We start from the raw sequence: 24,467 nt of genomic DNA, 5'->3' as shown, positions 1-24,467 counted from the left end.
CAGACCCCCATTGCTACGATCGGTGAAATGCTAGCTGATGCTAGATCCATCGACCGGTCTCTTCTTGCCCCGTAGCAAAAAATAGACGCTCTTCGGACGTTTATTATGCCGCGGGTTGATTGTATCTTGCGGGGAGGAAAGGTCGACAAGACACATTTGATCATGGCTGATAAAGTGCTGAGAAAGTTGGTGAAGGGCTGGATGTACCTTCCACAGCGCGCAAGTGTCGAAGTAGTGTACTTGCAACCTTGGAAGGGTGAAGGTGGTATCCTCCCGCTTGCGGACCTAGCGGATATTTCTGTCATCGCTCAGGCTTTTAGGATGCTATCCTGTAAAGACCTTGAAGTGGCGGAAATGGCGAAGTCTTCACTTGAGCAAGCGGTCCAGAGACGTACGATTCACCAACCTTCGCCACAAGAAATTGCGCAGTAATTTTCGGGTTCACTGGGAGGACCGTTCGCGCGGAACCAAGGTGACCCCAGTCTATGGTCGAGGGTTCGGGTCGCTATAAGGCGTCAATCTAGTCAGTTTGGCCTATCGTGGGAATGGAGTGATGTTAACCAGGAGCTCGCACTCAAATGCAAGGACGTTGAGGGGCGTTATGCTTTAATTGGGCCCGGCTCACGTTCACAAGTAATTTTGCGCCTAAGAAAGGCTGCCCAACAATTTTATTTTGAGACCCTTACGGTGAAGAAGGACCAGGGAAAGGTATGGCAGGTCACTGCCCGCAATCGTGAGAGCAATCTCTGCTTGCGGGATGGTAAATATATCCGTTTCGCAGAGTGGCGTTTTATCCTCGCGCGCGCCTGGACGTCTTGCCTCTTAATGGAGCAATTCGTTAGGGGCAGCGAGATAAGCGCTGCAGAGTGTGCGGATATAACCTGGAATCCCTCCCCCACGTCTTGAATTACTGTATGACACATTCAGCGGCATACCAATTGAGGCATAACTCCATCCTAAACAGGATACCACGGGCCTCGAGGGTGGCGGGAGAGATGCGTGTCAACAAGCGCGTTCAGGGAGTTGATGGGGATCTGGCACGTCTCAGACCTGACATTGTTGTTAGGGATGAACGGGCCAAGTCGGTACTCATTGTTGATGTCACTGTGGCCTTTGAGAACCAGTGCGTGGCTTTTGATGATGCGCGTCAATCCAAGATTGATGCGTATCATGAGCTCGCGACTGCATTAAAGGCACAGGGATATCAGGTGCGTACTGACGCGATCGTCGTCGGCTCTCTAGGTGGGTGGGACCCTAACAATGAGCCGGTTCTGAGGGCGCTTGGTGTGTCATCATACTATGCTCGCCTGATGAGACGACTCATTGTGTCGGAGACCATCCGCTGGGCGAGAGACATATATGTTGAGCGTGTGTCTGGACAAAGACAATATGTCGGTACTGTGGCGCCAAACGAGGATGCTTCGTGCGTCCGTCCTGACGCGGACCTGACCTATGGACCACTGTCGTCCTTCTTAACGCCTCCACCACTGTGATCGCCGCCACCGCAACCTCTATAGTCATTCACACTCGCATGCTAGCTACTGCACTCGACGTTTGCTGTCATTATCGTCGTTGCTGCGCGCTATAAAACGTATTTACATATTTACATATATACATACTTACAACTATATTTATTTACTAAAAATGTATATATACAATTACAAACTTTATGTATTTTATTATTCTGCGACTAAACTCACCCCTTTCACCATATGCAATGCTGGACCATTGCCATATGGGGAAAGGGGTGACGTAAATATTGATTACTTGACTATACCTTATGTACATTGTTTCTTTTTTTATATATACTCTGTGATTGCATCACTGCGGGTATGATAATATGACATTGTAATGATTCTATTAACTGCTATATGCTAATTTTTATATTTTATTTATTGTGACTCCCGCCACACGAATTAATTATTTATTGTTTTTTTTTATAAGTATTTTTTGTATGTTTTTTAAAAAACTAGTTCATATGGAAAAAAAAAACTTGCTGTACCCGGTGGAGGTTCGCCTCCACCGAGAAGTTTATATGACTTAATAAAGTGATTGTATAACAACTAAAAATTACTAAACGGCTTGTAATTATTCCGAAGCAGATCGATAAAATTAAAAGTTGCTGGGGATAGCATATACCAATATGTATTACAAGTTTAGAAACTTTTGTTCAAAGGAGACATCGGACTGTCAGACATAGTAAAGGACTCGCGCGCGGAAGATCAGCGTTCGAACCTTGGTTGAAACAAGTGACTGTTTAAAATTAAAAATTGACACCAACACCAATACAGATGGCATAAATAATAATAACAATAACAATAATAAAAGTTGGAAAACAATTTAAAATTTTATTTTATTTATTTCCATTCTAATATAGTAAAACTTCCTAAACGGAACAATAAAATTTACTAAATATACAGTCAATGGGGTGCGTCATTTCAGAGTAAATTTTATTTTTTTCAAGTGCATATGAAAAAAAATCATAGTTCAACACAAAAAAAAAATTTCGCTCAAGAAAAAAATTCTATGTCGATTACAGACCTAGCGTATTGGAAAATTCGATTTCCCATTAAAATAATACGGAAAAATTTTTTTTTTTTAAGCTTCGAGTATTTTTAACTCGTTAAGAGATTAATGGATCGAATGGACTAACACATGTATTCGCAGGAAATCGAACGCTCTACTAAAAAGGTCTCCAATGATTTTTTGAAAAATCCATTTGTTCAAAAGTTATTAGAGCTCGAAGTAAAGTTCGGGATCTTTTTTACTTTTCTGGAAAAACTATCAGACTTATCACAAGTATACTGAAGTCTTCTTTGTTGACACTTTGATTATGTACAAATTATTACTATCAACTTTTTCCATACTCCGCATTGTTTTCTTGTTATTTTCATTTTAATGTCGAGCTCTTGAAATCGATCAGAACAGTACTTTTTTAAGAGCTTGAAATTAAAATGATAATAACTAGAAAACAATGTGGAATATAAAAAAATTGACTGGTAAAAATTTGTAGATAAAAAAATTGTTAGCAAAAAAGACTTTAGAATATTTTGTGATAAGTCTGATAGTTTTCCCAGAAAAGAAAAAAAAACTCGAACTTTACTTCGAGCTCTAATAACTTTTGGACAAATGGATTTTTCGAAAATCATCGGAGACTTTTTTTGTAGAGCGTTCGATTTTCTGCAAATGTATGTATTAGTCTATTAGATCCATTAATCTGTTAACGAGTTAAAAACACTCAATGCTTAAAAAAAGGTTTTCCTGAGTTATTTAAATGGGAGAACGATTTTTTCAGTGAGCTAGGTCTGTAATCGACATAGAATTTGTCACGTAACCATTCAAATAAATTGATAAGTAATTAGTATTGAGAATTAAAAATAATATTTAAATTCAAATTGGAATGATTACGCGGGCATTTCGTTGCCACGCCGGTGAGATAGCGTTTGCTCGCGCATGCGCGCAGTGTGACTGAGAGCACATGTGTGCCAGAATTTTAATTTTTAATTTAAAAATAATTACATTTATTATTTATTATTTATAAGGGAATATTTATGATTTGGCGTTATTCAGGGGACATAATGTGTGGTCACATTATGCCCCAATGATTGTTTTTACTTTATCTCGATTAAACTTCATGTCCAGGTATTCAGGAGATGAAGTTTAATTGACCGCAGAGGAGGGGAAAAATCGATATTTTCTCCTGCAATGTCGATGGATAACATGCGGCTTTAATTAATTATTATTCAATTATATATATATTTTACAATTATTATTTTGGTGTAAATGAATACCATATATATATATATATGTCGGAAAGTCATTACAACCTTGGGCGTTATCCCGAGTATTGGTCTCAATACTAATATCTCTTATTTTTATTTGAAATATGAACGAATATTAATTATGCAACACAATGATTTAATATTAAAAGTATTGTTCATAAATAACGATACTTAGACAAGTAAAAGAATAAACATAGTATCGCACAAACATCAAAATACACTAAATACTAATTAATGCAATAATTGATTACGCAGGGAATTATAATAATTGCAATACACGACAGTCCAATAATATTCAAATAAAACCTAATCGAATAATTTACAAATACTACGGTAAACTAGGCTCGAGAACGAATCCACGGTCGACAGGAAAACTTGTACTCGCACAACGAATGCACAATCAGAACTAACTGACTCAACTAGTACCAAACTCTGTACTTTTTGTTAAAAAACCTTTTTGTCAAAATATTCAAAGTAGGACAACCGTCTCATATTATCTTACTATCTTGTCCTCTGTGTCTTACTATACCCATCCTGTGACCGTGGCTACGTTTGGTGAACAGATCTCACAGCGAGCCTAAGCCTCCCGTAATAAACAATCTGCTTAAGTTGTAAACAACTAGAACTTAAATTTTATTATTTAATTGTTACTATAAAAACTAGTCTCGACTGTTGGAAATTTCCCGTCCTATTGGAAAACCCCATTTTATTCTTTTATCTCCGACATATATATTCAATTTATTATGTATCATTCAGGTGGGGTAAAAATATTCTTATAATTTATTTAATTAATTCAAAGGCCCGGGGCTAGGTAACAGTGATAATAATAATTAAGGGCGATTGTTGCGCCACGTGGGTGGCCAACAAGTGGCCGGCCCATTAAGTACTCAGAAAGGTACGGAAAGTGTTACTGAGCAGACGCTGTTTTTCATTTTACGTTGTCAATACGTTTAGGTCTATTAATTAATTTCGTCATCATTTGTGGTCTAACTAATAAAAAGTTTATTTGTCAAATTCACTGGGTATGTGGTTATCAGGGTTTTCTTTTGGAAGTTGAAGCAGTAATTAGTAAGTACTTTGATTTCTCTCCATGCATTGTTACCTATAACCTCCCCGGGAATTGTTGGCAATCACGACGCGAATAATTTGGCTGATTTTGTGTTTAGATACCCCTGAATGATACATTTTCATATATAAAAGGAATTGGGGATAATAAATTAATTGTATTTTGTTTAATTTATGATTTAACATTGAGAATTGCGCGTTTGCGGTAGTTCGATATATCGATAGCTACCTATATCTATACTTATAGCTATAACTATACACCGGCTAAGAGAAAAAAATTCCTAAGCCGACGACGTAATCGTTCAGAGGAAAAATTCCTGAGCAAATAATAATAATTATAAAGTGGGATTATTATTACTATTTAATTTTATTATATTATAGTTATTATTATTATTTAGTCAATTAATCCCGAGTAATTATTATTTATATTTTTCTTTCTTTCTGTGCATAACTTGCAGTCTTTGTGTACCCCAGTGATCAAGCAATTTATATTATATTTCTTTTATTATCTATAATTATTGAAAGGGTGATATTTATTTATGTTAAATAATTTATGTTATAATTTTGGAAATTCGGTGAATGAGAGCGAGAGTGCACCGTATCTTTCTCCCCCTATATAGTGTAAAGGGGTAACCCAAGGTTTGAGGTAGTGATAAATTTTTATTTACATTAATTAATCTTGAAGGATTGTTTATTTATTTAAGTGAATTATTGTGATATATTCATACTTTATTATTAATTTAAATATTGGATTTATGTAACCGGGTACCCCTCGACTTCCGTGGTCTTGATGACGAGGCTTACGAGGTCACAATTTGGACACCTTTTGAACTCAAAAGTTCTAAGGACGAGAGTAAAATTGCACGACCTCTCAGTATCGTGTGCAAGGCAAAACAAAGCAGAGGACAAAAGAAATCTCGAGAATGAGTCCGAAAATCTACTTATTAAGGCTGGACCACACAGCTGCAGAGTTAGGTTCTAATTTTAAATTTAATCAATCACTTAATGAGTGGTCGTCAGACTCAACATCATTAGTCGATCGAGAATAATTATTTCAATAAATTATATAAAATATATCCAAATTTATTTATAACAAAATGGTGGCAAACAGATATGCTTTCTACTTAATATTAATTATCTTTAACAATAATGAATGTTTAAGTGTCCCGACAATTTTAACGTGTTTTTAATTTTAATAAATTTTCATATAAATTTCTTAAATCTCTAAAATCATTATCACTTCCTTTATTTTTAACAATTTGCTGGCGAGGAAAAATTTAATACCAGATCACACACACACATACAATATATTCGTAACTATAAAATTTATTATCACCTAAGTTCTGGGTTTTGATTTTCTTAAAGTTTCCAGTGATGCGGTCGATGAGACTCAGCACCAAGGTCACAATGTTTAATAATTTCTACTAAACTAAATTTCAGCACCTCCTAGAGAACGGTCTGTGGGACTCAGTATCTCTAAGAGAATACCTGCTAAATTAAATGTAATTTAAGTTTTAAGATTTTTAATTATTAATTAATTAATCAGTGGTCGCTAGACTCGACTGAATTAATTACTTAATCTGACGCTACCTAACAAAGTCAACCCAGACACTTATACAAAATGGCGACCGAATACTCTCGAACCCACGCCGCGAAAACGATAAATTTTATCTCTAACTTATACGTATAATAATATACGATTTTCTCAATTAATATCTTATATTAAAATTAACAAATAATAATTAATTAATTGACCAAGATGTTTTCCACATTTACCAAAGAAGTACCAGGTATTGATGATGACGCCATGAGATGTAATGGACGCCGCTCGTACTTCCTGACGCCAGCCGCTGATGTTTGTCGGATCTTTTTCTGCTGCGGTTTTAAATAATTTTCCTTAATTAATTACGCGGTTGCTAAACTCAGCGTAATTTTAGTTGTTAATAAAAAACAAGATCTCGATAAAAGTCACAACAGTCGTGGACTTCGAGACAGGTGTATTCGGGGTCAAATATAGACTCACCGTTTTTCTTTTTTTATTATTATCAGCCACGGGGTCTTTTCGACTCACAGTTAATTATTAAATTTTTTTAGATTTGTTGCTTTTATTTTTATAAAACCCACTGTTGGTTATTTGGTTAAATAATACGGGGTCTCACGACTCACCGTTAATTGTGATTTAGTTCTTTGTTTAGTATGCTGTTAGCAACAAGTACAGAATATTTTATTATTTTTTTTCGATGCGTCTGATCTGATATAGCACCAGGCAGTGAGTGACGCTCGAGTGCGTCTCGGTGCGCTGCGAAGCCGGCATCCCCACTCTGGATTCCATCTCAGGCTCATGTCATCCAAATTTCAAATAAATTTTTATCTTTAGAAATGGCGGGACTCGGGGCCCCATAGAGTACCCATTCGTCACACGGCCAAACGTGTCAACCAATCAGTTAGAGTTTTATATTATCGATCTCTAACGACATAGGGGCAACGGTGATGCGTGGGCCGAGAGCGCAGTCGAACAAAATTCAAATTCAAATATTATAAAATTAATTTAAATTAAATAAAATCCCTGTTATATTTAAGTTTGGAACCCCAGGGGTTTATTAAAGATTATAATTTGTATTATCAGTGAAATATTGTATCAAAGATTCTTGATAATTTTATATAAATAATTGGATCCAACAATTCTCGGGGAAATACTCTATATTTATTTTCCTGGGTCTTTTTCCTGTTATATTTAATCTATTTTATTATTTTATATATATTCAACTGTGCTTATTATTTTCTTTTCTGATCATTTCTTTTGTTTATTATTTCATTCGATTTATCCGCCTTGTTACTGGCTATACTCGCTCGGATTTTCCCTCGCAAATTTTCCACCTGATAAAATATTTTGTCCGTTTTGAGAAACGGTCTGGCGCCTACGTGCACTAACCCAGCCTGAGGAGCTGGTCCAGGCACACCTTATTTTTTTTATTTGCAATTTAATAACCTTATTATTTATTTAAAAAGTTAAAATTTAATTGAAGTAAGATTTATCAATATTTTATTTTTCCGGACTTCGACATTATAATTTTTTTTGTTTTACACGTGGGTGACCGCATACGGTACTGGGATAATTCGCGTCTCCGTCGCGAAATTTAAAACAGTATTTGTTATAAATTTTTTGTCTTTTGCAAAAAATTTTTTTTTTTTTTGTGTTAAACTAAGATTTTTTCCATATACACTTAAAAAAAAAAAAATTACTGCTAAATGACGCACCCTAATAGCCAAGGTTACTGATGCAGTTTATATTTGATTCCATATTTAAAGAATAAAAATTACTAAACATAAAAAAATGAGTGTTCAAGAAAGTAAAAGTGACACAATTTCAATAGCGTTTTAAGACTATGATTTGATTTAGCAATAGTAACTCATATTTTGAACTAAAAGTTGCTATATTTTCTTTTCTTTGTATAGGTTGTTCGCGAACGATCCATGGTAGGTATATAAAGCATACGGGGTTTTCGCAGACCATCCGCAAGAGACCTATCAAATATATAGGGTTTTCGCGGACGGTCCGCGTTAAGTATATAAAGCATACGGGGTTTTTGAAGACAGTCCGCATTAGACCTATCAATTATATAGAGTTTTTGCGGACCGTCCTCGATAGACCGATTAACTGTACAAAAAAGCATGCAGATTTTGCTTTCACTTTATCAGTCTATCTATTTTTGTGACTTTTCTGTGAATTTGGAGTCGACCTGGGATAAATTTCATCCGATTGCCATCACGACCTTTTTAAAAAATCGGATATCATTAGAGTATTTATTCATCGGAAATTAAAATGCTGTTTAGTGATGTAAAAGATACATTCTAACATAGTCATAATTTTGGCAAGTATTCCTGATCCAAAGTTTTAGGAGGAAGGAGAAAGCGGCATCAGAGATCTTAAGGTTTCTTCGCATCACCGATACTCGATCATTTCTAAAAACTAATCCGATATCCTTATGTACTTTATTTCATCAAATCCTTGCGATAATAGTTTGAGTAACTTGAGAAAAGAGAATAATTTGTATCAGCACCTTGAAAGATTTGAACGTCTGAATTGTTTATTACGAACCTAGTAAAGTATCTTTTTGGCCAGCAGTTTTTAAATATATGTAATTATTTTGATTTACAAGTTGGATTGATTTTTTATATATACTGTACGTCATCGAGATGTCAAAAGTATCAATTCAATTTCTGAGCTGGAACTTTGGTTTTCTGGGAAGCTAGCAGCAAGCTAGCGAAAACCTTCTGCCGCAGTTTATTACGACGTTGGCCGCAACAATTGGCATTTCCATAAGTAAACGACAGCTGATTGCCAACTTTTCGAGAAAGTTGATGGAAAAATTTTGCATTCCATTAGTTGACGAAAAGTTGCTTTCAATTTTCTTAGAAAGTGGGCGACAGTTTGCGGCAGTAGATGAGAACTTATTGACTACTTCAGCTTTTAACTACAAATTTTGACCACAAGTTGTCACCCAGTTTCTCGGTAAGTTGGTGACAATCTATTACCACAATCTATCGCCAAATTTTTGGTCAAAAAGTTAGTGTCAATTAGTTGTGATCAAGTTGACGACAACTTGTCAACAACTTTGAGCTTTTTTAACTGTTGACTACAAGTTGTTACCAAGTTTCCTAGAAAGTTAGTGATAATCTACTGCCGCAATGTGTCACTATCTTTTTGAGAAAATTAAATTCAACTTTTTGTCATCTTATAAAATACAGACTTTTGCCTTCAACTTTCCCAGAAAATTAGCTTTTAAATATCGCCTACTTATAAAAATGCCAATTTTTGCGGCGAACTTGGTGACAAGTTGCACTAATTGGTCACCACTAACTCTTCATCAGCTTGGCTATCAGGGCAGATAGCCATTTTATCCGAGTCTTAGCATAAACTTGCAGCTGAAACTTGTTACCAACATTTTTGCAACTCGATGGCATGCGCAACAATTGATGGCAACTTGCCACCAATTTGAATGCAATAGTTAGGAGAGTTAGGAGTTGCAGAAAAATTGACAGAAACTTTGTCTGTCAAGTTGCCTTCATATTACGGCTGCAGATTGTCACTAACTTTTTGAATAAAAGTTTTCTCGCCAATTAAACAAGTTGATCAAAAGTGACGAAAATATATGACCATAATGAACAAATTGACTACAAAATCTTGACTATGCAAATAGTTTACACTAAAATGTAGTCAGTTTAAAAGTAACCTCTTGACATTTAAGTTTTTCTTCGCAAATGACTGTAAATTTGAATGTAGCGTTTGGTTTGAGTTTATTCATTTTTTTTTTCGCAAATTCGGGCAACAAGCTGAATTTTCTTGGTTTCAGAATATGACTAGAGATATTTACCCCAACTTGTGATTTATGCTATACTCATATTGTAGTCAAAACTTATATATGATAAACTTGACATTAAGCTGAAGGAAAACAATAAATAGCATATTTTTGAAGTGTATCTGCCAGGACATGATCAACAATATGAGAAATAAATAATCCAGTGCTTATTTATATCGTTATTTATAGTTTGTAATTAAAAATTTTCGAGATGTAAATTTCCATATTTGAAAGCTGAACCGTACTAACCAAAGTTTTGAATTCGACTCTCTTTTAAATTTATTAATAAATTTTTATTGTAACAATCTTAATAGCAAAAAATGTATAAGAAAAAGTTTTTCTAAAAATTTTCATCATTAAAATAACACAATTATTCGCGTCTTAATTAGAGAAGTTAAATTTGGAAATTCGGATAGTACACTGCCTACCTATAGTAAAATGAAGATGTTGTACAATTTTTTTCTGTGATAATTTTATTGCAATATTCATTCGACAATTCGAATGAATAGACTAATATTATAACAATTGAATATAAATACTGAGTCATTAGGCTGTTAACTTTGTCATATCTCATGACTTGGGGCTAGATTTTTGCCTTATTTTTGACATGTATAGTTCAAATTTTTGATATTGCGGGAAAAATATTGGTCTTATGAAAAAAGTTCTGTAACAAGAGTTGTAAGAAATTTAATATTATTAAAAAAATATCTCGTATTATTTTTTTATACGACCAATATTTTCACCGTAATTCGAAAATTAAGATTCATAATGATTCAAAATTTTGTTAATCATGAAAATCTTAATTTTCAAATTACGGCTTTCTTATTAGTCCTAAGAAAAAATTATAAGAACCATTTTTTTTCGAAAATTGAATTTCCTACAACTTTTAATTGAAAAATTTTTTTCATAAGACCAATATTTTCCCCGTAATATCAAAAATTTCACACCACTACTTTTTAATTATTTTTAAATTAACGCAAAAATCCTGGCTCTACTCATGACACAACAAAAACTGTGTTTTGGAGGCCAATGAATGAAATTGAACTTTTCTTATTTTCTGTCCAAAAAATCAAAAATCACTAACATAGCTTTCTTGTAAACAATTGAATAATGAACAAATGATGTCGTCACGATTATTCAAAATAAGTCAAAACAGTAGAGGTTTTTGGACTCGACAATTTTTTACTTTTCACGACACAACAAAAACTGTGATTTTGAGAGTGGTAGATAAAAATAAACTTGTAAGATTGTCTGTTCAGGAAATCAGAACACACTATGACAGCTTTATTGTAGAGAACCAGATGATCAACAAATTATCTAGAAACTTTTTTCCAAAATAAACATAGAAACTAGGAGGATTCAGGTTATAAAGTGTTTTATTTTTCTTGATACAAAAAAATTCTGTTTTTGAGACAGATCAATAAAATTGAACTATTCCGATTATCTGTCCAAAAATTTAGGAAACACTATGCAACTTTTATGTAAAGAATTAAAAAATCTACAATCAATGTATACACTTTTCTCCAAAATAAATATAAACACTACGAGTTTTTAGGCGACAAACTTTATTGATTTTTATGACAACAAAAACCCTGTTTTTGAAACAGACCAATATACTTTTCTGATTATTCGTCCTGAAATTCAGAAAAAGCTATGACAGTTTATTTGTATCGAATCAAACGATCAACAGATAATGTAGATACGTTTTTCCAAAATAAACAGAAACATTGATGTTGTAGGTTATTAAGTTTTTTATTTTCCTTGATGTATCAATTTTGTTGTAACAAAATCATATTTTTGAAACAGATCGTGAAAATCGAACTTTTCTGATTATCTGTTCAGAAATTCAGTAAACACTATCCCAATAGTCACTTAAGCTTGAAATTGACAGTATTTTGACATTGAAATTGCCTGAAATTTGCTGTCCGAATTTGCTGACAAGTTAACAGCAAAAGTTGAAAAGAAAAATTTGCGGTTTATTTTTGCTCAATTTAATGGTAATTTTTTACTAAGAAAAAAAAGTCGGTAATAATGATTATGACGATTTCAGATGGTAAGACAGTTTATACATAAAAATATCGACAATTTGATAGTATAAAAATACTTTACAATTTTTCAAGTCAAATTAAAAAGAAATGGACAGAAGAATTTTCCTGAAAATTGACGACAACTTTTTTCTAGTCACTTTCTGAAGTGAATTTGTTTTCTAATTCAGGCTGTAAATTCACGTTGAATTATAAAGCAAGTTGTATATAAATTGTTGTCAAAGACAGAAGAGAAAAGTTCTAAGTTGACGGACATTCGATGAATATTCAATGAAACTTTTGGAAAGTAAACTTTTGCTAAAGCAGACTGTGATATTAGGGTATGACAGCTCTTATATATAGAATTAAAAAATCTACAACTAATGCGTATACTTTCCCGTGCAAAAAAAAATTTGCCTTATTATAAATTTCATTACGAATTTGATAATTAAATTCAGATTTTGAAACAAATATGACTTTGATAATTAATTAGCTATAAAAATCCTCTAATTTTCTACTACAGCTGAATCTAACAGTTGACCAACAGCTGATATCTAATAATTTAATGGGTAATTTTTAAAAACTTACCTTTCGCTTTAAACAAGTGATAAGCACATTATAAAAATGGTATATTCCTAGCTTTGAAGATGATTCAAAATTTTTTAATCGAAAGAAATTAAGACAACGAAGAGGAGTAATATAGCTATAAAATTAGAAAAATGTATTATAAATGTAGATTAGTTTAATAAATTCAATTTAATAATGTTGAGTAAAATATTTTTAGTTTATTTATTTTTCAACTCATTCAATAAACAAAATTTTTTTTTGTAATAGCACAAACAACAAACTGTTAACAATAAATAACGATTTTTCAGAGTAAATTTCAATTTTATACTGTTAAATTTAAGTAAATAGTAATAAATATTATCTAAGTTACATAACATGGTTCTTTTTTTTTTTTTAATTTCGGGTGTATGAACAAAAAATACAATTATGAAATAAAACACATTTTTCTTATAATTAATTTAATATGAATCTCGTACTGAATTGATAATAATTATTATCAAATTTATCATGAATTACTCCTCTTTGTTGTCTTAATTTTTTTCGATTAAAAAATTTTGAATCTTCTTTAAAGCTAGTAATATACCATTTTTATAATGTACTCATCACTTGTTTAAAGTGAAAGGCAAGTTTTTAAAAATTACCCATTAAATTATTAGATTTCAGCTGTTGGTTACCTGTCAGATTCAGCAGTAGTAGAAAATTAGAGGTTTTTTATAGCTAATTCATTGCACGGGTTTTCCCAAAATAAATCCAAAAACTACAAGTTTTTAGTCGATGAAATTTTTATTATGTTTCATGAGACAAAAAAAGTCTGTTTTTCCAAAGGACCGATATACTTTTCTGATTATACATCCAGACAATCAGAAAACTCTATGACAGCTTTTGTGTAAAGAATCAAATGATCAACAAATAATGTAGATACTTTTTTCCAAAATAAAGATAATCACTAGAAGGTTAGAAGCTATAAAGTTTTTTATTTTACTTGACACAAGTGAACCATGTTTTTAAGACAAATGAATTAAATTAATCTTTTCCGATTTTCTGTCCGCAAATTTAGCAAGCAATATCACAGCTTTAATGTAAAGATTTAAATAATCTATTATAAATACATAAACTTTATTCTAAAATAAATTTAAGCGCTGCAAGTTTTGAGGCGATAAAGTTTTTTTATATTTCATGACACAAGAAATCTCTATTTTTGAAACGAACCAATATACTTTTTTTATTATCCGTCCAGAAAATCAGAATACACTGTAACAGCTTTTTTATGTAGTATTAACTGATTAACAAATAATGTAAATACTTTGTTTCGAAATAAATATAAATATGAGGAGGTTTAAGGTTATAATTTTTTTTATTTTTCTTGACGCAACTAAAACCGTCTTTTGAGTCAAATCAATAAAATCGCATTTTTCCGATTATCTGTTCAGAAATTCAGCTATCAATAAGACTGGCTTTTATGTAGAGAATTGAAAAATCCACAAACAATGTATACACTTTTTTTAAAAATAAATAGAAACATTGCAAGTTTTTCGGCAATGATTTTTTTTATTTTTTATGACACTACAAAAACCGTGTTTTTGAGACGGATTAGTAAAATTTTCCGATTATTTGTACAGAAAATTAAAAACCACTATGCCACCATTCGTGTTGAGAATTTTGAATCTAATTTTAATTAACTGACTTTTCTCTAATTAAATATTCTACTCTATGACAATTTTCAAATTAAGTGTTTAAACAAGCATTCTAGTCTTCCTGGCGTGAATTCCTCACCCGAAGCGATCAATTTGAAGGGTTACATTTGGCTGCTGTGTGTACCTTACGCGTCTCTTAAGACTTAGAAACAGTTTTTAGGCTTGTTTATAACGAAAAATTAGCATGTATGCTCCGTTATGATTGATAAGGATGATTATATGCATCAAAACATTGCCTGACAGTTAAGTCCGCAAAAGCCCCGTAAGATATACCTGTTTGGGATGGTATCTAAGGTTGTAAGGGATGGTATCTAGGATTGTAAATCGGAAAGTAGTTGCATACATTTAATATATTAGGTAATTATAACAATTATATGAAATAAAACATAACCCTAAAATCAGGTCCGCAAATACATAGGCCCCGTATGATAAATATATACACTAATGCAAAAAATTAAAGGAGCAGAAAAATTTTATAAATTTTTTAGTGATTTTTGGAAGGCTGTAACTTGGTGAAAAAAAATCGTATCGAAAATTAAAAAAAAGCATTTTATAGCTTGAAATCTCTAGTTTAGGTGTATTTTTTTCAAAATTTTTTAAAAGCTCCGATTATTGCGCAAACATGAGAAATACCGCGAGCCAAAAAATTTCTAAATTTTTTTTTTTTTTCCGAAGAGCCCACGGACCGCGGAGAAATTCTTTCAACTAAACGAATGCATACATCGTTTAGCAAATTTATTCAGCTTCAATTTGGTTTTTTTTTTAACCTCGTAGGACGATTTGTCGCAGAGATATCAGCCTTCAAACAGAAAATGATCCTTTTGGCTTTGATCTTCGATATTTCAGGTACCAATGATCGCACAGAAAGTTGAAGGGCGGCGTTGAAAACTTGAATAAATTCCCTACAAGACCCTGTCATCATTTTTTGAAAAAAAAAAATTTTTTAATTTTTAACATCCATTAGAAGAAAGTACAAAAAAATGACTTTTTTTGGTTTTTTAGTAAATCAACCGCTACTCTGCAAATATCGATAAAAAAAATAATGTTGCCAGGGACTTTTTTAGCTTAATGTACCCCCAAGACCCCTGTAAATTTTTAAATTGATCTATCGAACCGTTTTTTGGGAATCATCGATCAAAGTTTAGCTAAACAATTAAAGGAGCAAGTTTTGTTCCTTTAATTGTGTAATCATAATCAAAATGAAAAAATTTTTTTTTTTCGACTTTTCTCAAATTTTTGCGTTGGTAACTCAGCAAATGCAAGGAAATGACAAAAAAAATAAAAAATTTCCAAAAAATGTCAAAAAAAAATCGAAGAAAAAAAAAAATTGAAACTTGTTTTTTGTGGTCTAAATTTTTTTTTTGACATTTTTTGGAAATTTTTTATTTTTTTTGTCATTTCCTTGCATTTGCTGAGTTACCAACGCAAAAATTTGAGAAAAGTCGAAAAAAAAAAATTTTTTCATTTTGATTATGATTACACAATTAAAGGAACAAAACTTGCTCCTTTAATTGTTTAGCTAAACTTTGATCGATGATTCCCAAAAAACGGTTCGATAGATCAATTTAAAAATTTACAGAGGTCTTGGGGGTACATTAAGCTAAAAAAGTCCCTGGCAACATTATTTTTTTTATCGATATTTGCAGAGTAGCGGTTGATTTACTAAAAAACCAAAAAAAGTCATTTTTTTGTACTTTCTTCTAATGGATGTTAAAAATTAAAAAAATTTTTGTTTTCAAAAAATGATGACAGGGTCTTGTAGGGAATTTATTCAAGTTTTCAACGCCGCCCTTCAACTTTCTGTGCGATCATTGGTACCTGATATATCGAAGATCAAAGCCAAAAGGATCATTTTCTGTTTGAAGGCTGATATCTCTGCGACAAATCGTCCTACGAGGTTAAAAAAAAAACCAAATTGAAGCTGAATAAATTTGCTAAACGATGTATGCATTCGTTTAGTTGAAAGAATTTCTCCGCGGTCCGTGGGCTCTTCGGAAAAAAAAAAAAAATTTAGAAATTTTTTGGCTCGCGGTATTTCTCATGTTTGCGCAATAATCGGAGCTTTTAAAAAATTTTGAAAAAAATACACCTAAACTAGAGATTTCAAGCTATAAAATGCTTTTTTTTAATTTTCGATACGATTTTTTTTCACCAAGTTACAGCCTTCCAAAAATCACTAAAAAATTTATAAAATTTTTCTGCTCCTTTAATTTTTTGCATTAGTGTATATATATATATATATATATATATATATATATATATGTCGGAGATGAAAGAATAAAACGGGGTTTTCCAAAAGGACGGGAAATTTCCAACAGTCGAGACTAGTTTTTATAGTAACAATTAAATAATAAAATTTAAGTTCTAGTTGTTTACAACTTAAGCAGATTATGTTTATTACGGGAGGCTTAGGCTCGCTGTGACATCTGTTCACCAAACGTAGCCACGGTCACAGGATGGGTATAGTAAGACACAGAGGACAAGATAGTAAGATAATATGAGACGGTTGTCCTTCTTTGAATATTTTGACAAAAAGGTTTTTAACGAAAAGTACAAAGTTTGGTACTAGTTGAGTCAGTTAGTTCTGATTGAGCATTCGTTGTGCGAGTACAAGTTTTCCTGTCGACCGTGGATTCGTTCTCGAGCCTAGTTTACCGTAGTATTTGTAAATTATTCGATTAGGTTTTATTTGAATATTATTGGACTGTCGTGTATTGCAATTATAATTCCCTGCGTATTCAATTATTGCATTAATTAGGATTTAGTGTATTTTGATGTTTGTGCGACACTACGTTAATTCTTTTACTTGTCTAAGTATCGTTATTTATGAACAATACTTTTAATATTAAATCATTGTGTTGCATAATTAATATTCGTTCATATTTTAAATAAAAATAAGAGATATTAGTATTGAGACCAATACTCGGGATAGCGCCCAAGGTTGTAATGACTTTCCGACATATATATATATATATATATATATATATATATATATATATATATATATATATATATATATAAATGTGCAAATTGATTATTTAATAAATTATGAAGCATACCAATTTATGTTTCGATACCACTGTTGGTTCTTCTTCATTTTTGGCATCATTCACATCTTTCTTGTTTTTGGGATCAATCATTCTTTTCTTATTATCTGAAATAAGAGAACATTAGATTCAAGGTGGATATTTAAATTTCAAATGCATGGATAAAAATAGTGTTAAAAATCTAGGAATTTTTATTATGGTGTCAACTAAACCTAAAACAGGAAGTTGAGCTATCAAAAAAATAATAATGCTGTACTATAATTGGTATTGTAAGGCTCTAAACATTTTTTATTCTATACCATAATTATTATTTTCGACAAATAATTTTGATTAAAGTCTAAAAATAAATTTAAAATTTACAATAGATTTGGTAATGCAGCATATGTAAAAATTTTTTTAGTACAGCATAACAATATGTTGGAGATTCAACTTCTTGTTTCGAGTTTCATCAACAGCATATCAAAAATTCGTAGATTTTTAATTTCTATTTTTCTTCGTGTATGACAATTTTTAAATGTCTAGTCAATAGATGTTATTATTTTAATTATCTTTACCTCGCGGTTTCACCATCTTCGTTTTAGCTAAAACCTCGGTTTTACTTCCCTTTTTGGCACTAATATCTATAATCAAGGGCGGCTTTGTTCCCGTAGAAGTAACACCAGTTAAATTTTCAGATGTTGAGCCTATATAAAAAAATATAATATTCGTTTGTTTACATATATATATATATATATATATATATATATTTAATGTCGTACAAAAAATTTTGATTATAAAAATATTTAATGTTTTAAATAATCATTTTTTAAATGTGTAACATGCAGAAATATATATAACATATAAATATAACATATTAATTCAATATATATAATATATAACATTCAACTACGCGCATCACTGTATTTTATTAATTTTACTATGTTCAAAATAGTCGACATCCAACTATTTACAAGTTTTTATAAAAATAATTCAATATTAAAATTAAAAAAATTTACATCCGAAACATTATTTATTTTTATAATCCAAATTTTTTGAACATTAAAAATATTTTGTACAAGTAAAAAACTTACTATGTCGTCGGCTCCTGTCCTCACTTGTATAAGCGTACGTTTTACTATAGGCGTTTAACTGATTTGCGTCTTTATTTGTGACGTTCATCATATATCGGTAGCCGATGTCTCACTGGAATCACTCGAGAGTAGTCCGTATTGTGTTCTTATTGTTTGTGATTCCAAGATAACCACGTGCCAGAATAACTAGTGCGCTTGCGCACAGTAGCACCAGTAGTGTTGCTATTGCCTGACAATGACAAAAGAACTTGTAGATCTCTACATAAATGTACACATATACACACAACATATATATATAGGCACTAGTGTGTATCGCATGTGTGTGTTGAACGATTGTAAGTCTACGAGCCAGTCATAGCAAGCACAAAAATGCGACAGTATGGAAATAGAGAAATGAAATTCCTTAAAATATATGAAAAATATAATAATTTTTTGATACATAAGCTTACCCGAATTTAACCTTAAAAAAGAATTTATGTTCCTTCTTGTTATCTATATTATTAAGAGAATAAGAAAAATTTTGTTCCCGCCATATCTATATGATAGAATTAGTTAATGTTATTTTAATTGGTATTATCAGATAGGTCTTGATTTTAATTTGTGCCTTTTCATAGTTTAAATATCTTTTTAATTGTCAAGTATTGAGATAACTAGATTTATCTATGTCAGTCGAATTACAATTAAATTACGCGAGACAAAAGACGATCGTATTCATTTTCTTTAAATAAATTAATACTTTAATTATTCTGTCACTAAATATAACTGAATGTCACTGAATATATAGCTATATTAAAAATATATATCGCGTGACTTATTCCAAAATGACAGATTTTTATACTCCCTTTTGGTTTTAGGAAGCTTCTCAAAGCCAAAAAAGTGTGAATAGAAAAAAAAAAGGATTAATTGACACAAAAAATCTTTACTCGCCTGAAGAAAATTTTTACTTACCCCAATAAATTTTTTGCATTGTGAATTGAAAACAAAATTTATTTAGAACTAGAAAAAATTACATGATACAAGAAAAGGTTTCTTGACTAAGAAAATCTTTTCTCGCCCCATGACAATTTTTGTATTAAATTTATAATGCATAAAATTTCTTGGTGGAAATTAAAATTTTTTGCGGCAAGAAATCTTTTTTTTTCTGCGTATTTTACAAATTCAGTAGTGAGATTTGGGCAGTCATTTATACTTATTTTCATAATTTTCAAACCGAGTATTGAAAATTCTAAGACATTTTGAATTTTAATAATTCCGATTGAAATTTCATAATAAGGTAAATGTCCCAATACCGGAACGACGAAGGGTATACGACTGATTTTTATCGTTTTAAAAATATTCAAATAGATTATAAATCAAAATAATTTATTACATCATATAGAATAGACATTGACCTATTCAAAAATAATCAAATTAGTTAATTTTTCTTAAAATTAATATAAAACAAAAATTTTTGTTTATGACACCTAAAAGACCCAATACCGGAACGTTGAAATCGCCTTGTCCCACTACGGGAATTCGGTTGTCCTAATACCGGAACAGTAAAAAAAAAGAGTAATTTTTTGTATTTATTAATAGTGAAAATATGAACAATTATTAAATAATATTAATGTAAAACGAGTGTGAATGTAGCAGACATCAGACAACTTTAAAATTAGAAATAAATAAGATAAATAATTTAAAAAACAATATTTATAAAAAAAGGACTTTTAATTTCAAAATTTTTCAAATGCACATTTTTAAAAATTTTATTTTGTTAATTTTTTACTCGATTTATTAATCCTCTTCTAAAAAGTTGATGACCGGATGTCGTATCGTTTTACGTCACTTCTGTGACTATTTTATTCGGTTGTCGATTGGTCGACCGAGATAATGGCGGGATTTCTGAAAGAATGAAGGCGAGCGAAGCCAGCGTGTTATGTCTCGTAGTTTTAAATTTGTCTGATGTCTGCTATATCACACTCATGATGTAAAATGTATTTAAAATTTTTAAACGATAAAATATTCAATGAAAATAAATGTTTTGAACTGAAGAATAGAAACAAAATACATCATTTGAAGTTATACTATAAAAATAATTAAAAAAAAAAATACTGAACACAAAAATTTATTTTTTATGATTTAAATTAGAGTTCATCTACACTAATGCAAAAAATTAAAGGAGCAGAAAAATTGTATAAATTTTTTAGTGATTTTTGGAAGGCTGTAACTTGGTGAAAAATGATCGTATCGAGAAAATCGAAAAAAAAAAATTGAAACTTTTCTTTTGTGTTCTAAATTTTTTTTTTGACATTTTTTGGAAATTTTTTATTTTTTTTTTTGTCATTTCCTTGCATTTGCTGAGTCACCAACGCAAAAATTTGAGAAAAGTCGAAAAAAAAAATTTTTTTCATTTTGATTATGATTACACAATTAAAGGAACAAAACTTGCACCTTTAATTGTTTAGCAAAACTTTGATTGATGATTCCCGAAAAACGGTTCGATAGATCAATTAAAAAATTTACAGGGGTCTTGGGGGCACATTAAGCTAAAAAAGTTTCGGGCAACATTATTTTTTTTATCGATATTTGCAGAGTAGCGGTTGATTTACTAAAAAAAAGTCATTTTTTTGTACTTACTTCTAATGGATGTTAAAAATAAAAAAAAATTTTTTTTCCAAAAAATGATGAGAGGGTCTTGTAGGAAATTTATTCAAGTTTTCACCGCCGCCCTTCAACTTTCTGTGCGATCATTGGTACCTGAAATATCGATGATCAAATCCAAAAGGATCATTTTCTGTTTGAAGGCTGATATCTCTGCGACAAATCGTCCTACGAGGTTAAAAAAAAAACCAAATTGAAGCTGAATAAATTTGCTGAACGAACTATGCATTTGTTTAGTTGAAAGAATTTTTTCGCGGTCCGTGGGCTCTTCGGAAAAAAAAAAAAAAAATTTAGAAATTTTTTGTCTCGCAGTATTTTTCATGTTTGCGCAATAACTGGAGCTTTTAAAAAATTTTGAAAAAAATGCACCAAAACTAGAGATTTCAAGCTGTAGAATGATTTTTTTAAAATCTCGATACGATCATTTTTCACCAAGTTACAGCCTTCCAAAAATCACTAAAAAATTTATAAAATTTTTCTGCTCCTTTAATTTTTTGCATTAGTGTATATTTACTGCATTTTTTAAAACAATCATACATACTGAAGTAAATATTAGGGCTCCAGTAATAAATAATATTGCACTTGATTTAGCCAGTCAATAAAACTCACCGTTAATGTCTATCGATAACATTAATAACATTAATATGACTGGCTGTTCCGGTACTGGGCACGGGTTCATTTTAGTGTACCAATAGACGAACAGTAAAATTAATATAATAATACGATACGGTTCGTTGGGAAAGTTTATTGGAAGCAAAATGTTTAGAATAAAAAAAAAAAAAGGTCGATACCATCAATCGTCAGCATTTTTTCTGAAACGAATTTCTATCCGATCGTCTAAAGATCATTTTTTTTCTTAACTAATGTTATAAACAAATCAATTTCTTCAAAGTCCAGATTGGATTGAAAAAATCGATAAAATGTCGATAGCACCAATCGACAGCATTGGTTTCGAAACGAATTTCTATTCTACCGTCCAGAGGAATTTTTTTTTTTGTTAACTAAAGTTTTAAGCAAATGGATTTTTTCAAAGTCCAAAACCAATCAAAAAAATCGGTCTATAAGTTGACCCTGCGGGCCAGCCCCAAAACTTCCCGCTGTTTTCGAGCTTGTTGAGCTCGAAAACATTATTGTGAATACATTTTCGAGCTCGGAAATACTTTTGTATGCTGTTGTTTTTGAAAAAAACGTTTTTCACCATTTTTTCTCCAACGATATCTCTCAAACGAATTGACCAATTGAGACGGTTAAGGTGGCAATCAACGCGTTTTATAAAGTACTAGAGCTGATGAAATTTTGAAGTCGATCGTTCAACTCGTTTCTGAGAAATCTATAAAAAACTAAAAAAAAAAGATTTTTTTTCGTAATTCGATAAGAGTTTCGAGTCTACTTGATCAAATGATCGGAAATTTTCAGGAAAATTAATGGCTAACAAGCTCCTTTGATTGCCGCCTTAACCATCCAATTCGGATCATTAGTTAAAAAGTTATATAGAGTTTACATACATAGACACACACACACACACACACACACACACACACACACACACACACACACACACACACACATACATACATACATACATACATACACTCGGACATCATCATTCTGAAAATAGTCAGAATAGCTTTCTAGGACCTCAAAACGTCGACATCTGATGAAAACTCGGCCGTACTAACCGAATTTTTCTTTTCTTTGAATTTATTAATCAATAGTTATCACAAAATAAAAGCTTCCGAAAAGATGTGTAAGACAAACTTTTTGGTCTGTAAATAAGAATGACTCATATAGAATTGACTTAAATTTAGTTAGTTCGATTAAAAATTTCGAAGCGTTATCGAACCGCAGTTTCGTCCTAAATGTGAACTTCGGACTCATCAGTAAGGTTACTGTCGGCTGGTTTTCATATAGTTACATTTAAAATATAAAATGTATATGCGCAGCACATAATTGTTTTTGTTGTTGTTAATAAATGTACACATCTTACCTTAGACCGCGTTGAACGCGATCAGACTAAATTTTAATCAATTATCCTGATCTATTGAAATATAAATGCATATATATATTGGGCCGGTTCCAAAGTCTGGTGGTCGAGAATGGCGGGGCGAGCCAATAGGAGCGGGCCTAGAGGGCCACGTGACTCGCTGCTAGCCACCCGATAGTCGTATCGCACCTCGGTCCGGTCCCGCGCTCCTTCGGCTGTTGCCAACCGAAGTCGGGTCTGCCCGAGTACGTAGTCGCACAACGGAATACTTCTATCGTTACGTCATGATTCGCCGAAAAATTCTCCACAGGATTAAAATATTATTTTTAGGTTCCGATGCCGTACCCACAAAAGAAATTATAAACTCGACAAATAAATAGAGACAAAAAAAAAACTTAACTTCCTCGAGTTTTCTATACACAGAGCCAAAATAAAATAAAAAATTAAAATTAAAATAAATCGATAAACGGAGACACAAAAAAAACTCGAAGGAAAAAAAAAGTAAGCATGAAATAAAATAAATTCCCAGAACTCAGTAAATTTTCTGTTCGACAAAATAAATTCGAAACTAAATAAATATAAAAAAATTGATTAGACTAATAATAAATAAAATGAATGTTACTAACAAAAAAAAGAATCGGCTCCTTTTAACTGTGTGCCCCACGTTGGGCGCCAATTTGTAACGTAATATTTCTTAAAACTCAATTAAACCCAATAATTACTCAAAACTTTTTACTCGATAAATTTACTCCAAAACTCAAAACTCAAATTACTCAAAATCGGGCTACGTTACACTTCGCCCACCAATCACCCCTCTCATCTCCTCCAGATCCTGACGGGCGCCAGCCGACTTTTATTTCCCCGGTATCGGCAACCGGTCTAAACGTACACGTAAATTAAAACCTAAAAACTATACCCTTTGGAGATGAGAGACATGACCGGTGGTAGCGGCATGTCCTGGTGCGCTCAGTATGCTAGGTTGTGGAGAGAGGGTCGCGGTTCTTTCAATGCGAAAGAAGCCGATTAATTAACTAATAGGAAAGACGTAAAATAACAAAACAAACTAAATAAAATACAATAAAGATAACGCGAGAGTGACGCGGAGGGCCCAAAAGACCCGCGGTCCAGTACTCTCGGTACATCACACAAATAAATACCTGGGCAAGACATCGGGAACCTCTCAACGACGACGAATCACAAACTTTATACACTACTAGATAAGATATAAAATAAA

General features: G+C 31.8%; 1 long non-coding RNA gene across 1 annotated transcript in view; it reads right to left on the bottom strand.

Annotated features, from left to right (window-relative positions):
* LOC130673182 (uncharacterized) overlaps nt 1-18,709 on the bottom strand; it is a 28,584-nt gene extending 9,875 nt beyond the window's left edge. Inside the window, exons 1-3 of the long non-coding RNA XR_008990850.1 lie at nt 18,610-18,709; nt 18,094-18,222; nt 17,552-17,646 (exon numbers count right to left, since the gene is read on the bottom strand). This is a non-coding gene — a long non-coding RNA (uncharacterized LOC130673182). The remainder of the gene's footprint in view (nt 1-17,551; nt 17,647-18,093; nt 18,223-18,609) is intronic.
* Between the last annotated feature and the right edge of the window lie 5,758 nt (nt 18,710-24,467).

Source organism: Microplitis mediator, chromosome 8, assembly GCF_029852145.1.
Source record: "Microplitis mediator isolate UGA2020A chromosome 8, iyMicMedi2.1, whole genome shotgun sequence".
Lineage (NCBI taxonomy): Eukaryota > Metazoa > Arthropoda > Insecta > Hymenoptera > Braconidae > Microplitis > Microplitis mediator.
The sequence above is the reverse complement of the archived record's forward strand: the minus strand, read 5'-3'. Positions and strand labels throughout refer to the sequence as shown.